The 1409-nt window shown below is 50.8% G+C and overlaps 1 pseudogene; it reads right to left on the minus strand.

The window, feature by feature from the left end:
* Positions 1 to 5: 5 nt before the first annotated feature.
* Positions 6 to 1242, minus strand: LOC109828267 (annotated as a pseudogene).
* Positions 1243 to 1409: the final 167 nt, after the last annotated feature.

The following is a 1409-nucleotide window of genomic DNA, read 5'->3' on the forward strand; positions in this document are numbered from 1 at the left end:
CAGGCTGCTCGTCGAGCCACTTGAAGCACTCATGCTTCTCCTCTTTCTCTCCATCTCCGCCAGAAACCAAGGGACCTATGCAATAAAGGGGCGGCATTCTCCCACCCATTGGCAAACAGAGCCCATCAACGAGCGCCTGAACCGCCCTCTTCTCCAGCAGCTCAAACGTGTTGATCATGATTCCATCGGCCATGGGCAACCTCTTTATGTGATGCATAAACGCACCGTACGCCTCCTGGTTCCGGTCTAGTAGCGGGCTAGCCATGTGAGAAGCTGGCGGGACTCCCGGGACCTTACAATTGGTGCGTCGCCATATCCTTACAAGCTCGCATCGGTTCCTGATTGTAGTTGTCGGGACACAAGGAAACGGCGGCCAGATCCGATGCGCTGGTCCGGAACAGGAAATGGAGGGATGCCGAGTCGCGGAACGTCGAGTGCGTCAGTGCAGAAGAAGCCGAGGACGAGCGCACAGACGTTGACAGTTTGGGAGAGTGGCTTTAAGAAGTTAGAGACGTGGGGGGTGCTTAAGCGGAGGACGTGGAAGAGGGAGAGTATAGGGTTGGGGTTGGGGCGAGGAGGCGCGGTGATTTTGGGGAGGTGGTGGAAGGAGATGGAAGGACAAGCGGAGGAGACGCGGGAGGTGTAGGGGGCGATGGCAGAGGAAGGGTCGAAGGGAGAGTCAAGGACGAGGATGGTGACGGAGAAGTTGTGGGTGATGAAGAGCTTGGCGAGCTCCACCATCGGAGTGAGGTGGCCCATGCCAGGGCCGGGGAACAGGACTATGGTCGGTTTCTTTGCCTCTGACGACTCCATTAGAGAGAGAGGTAAGTATTGGTTTGAGAAGGGATCTGGGTTAATTTGTGCAATGGATGTAACTGCACGGGAAGCGTTTTATAGTACTGATCATGCTTTTTGATTACCTGCTCATCAAGACTGGAACACTGTGCGATAGGGGAGAATCTAACGCCGGCTAGTACCCTTGACCTGTCAGTTCACTGAATTCCTATGATCCTCGTCACTGCGCTCGTCATGAGTCGTCCAAGGTGATCAATTATTGAATATAAACATTCAGCTCCCTTTCGGCTCTAATCTTGATCGACTATTTTCAATTTGATATGGGACCAAAAGGGTAAGCATCGAGGAATGTGATTGAATTTGGGAGGCGTGCGGGGATAGAAAAATGTTATGACTGTGACAGGTACATTCACATAAGAGTTGCTCGTCATCGACCCACACTATTTCTGTTTGGAAATATCTCTGTAGGTTAATTGTCGCGGAATGCAGATAGAACCCCAGGATTTTATATATTTATTTAACTTTCCTACTCTAAGATAGGATCACTACTTTCACCCGCATGAGCATTATCTGCGCAAAATGTCAGCAAGGGTAAAAGAGTTTTAAAAAAATGG

This window comes from Asparagus officinalis, unplaced genomic scaffold, assembly GCF_001876935.1.
Source record: "Asparagus officinalis unplaced genomic scaffold, Aspof.V1 AsparagusV1_Un921, whole genome shotgun sequence".
Lineage (NCBI taxonomy): Eukaryota > Viridiplantae > Streptophyta > Magnoliopsida > Asparagales > Asparagaceae > Asparagus > Asparagus officinalis.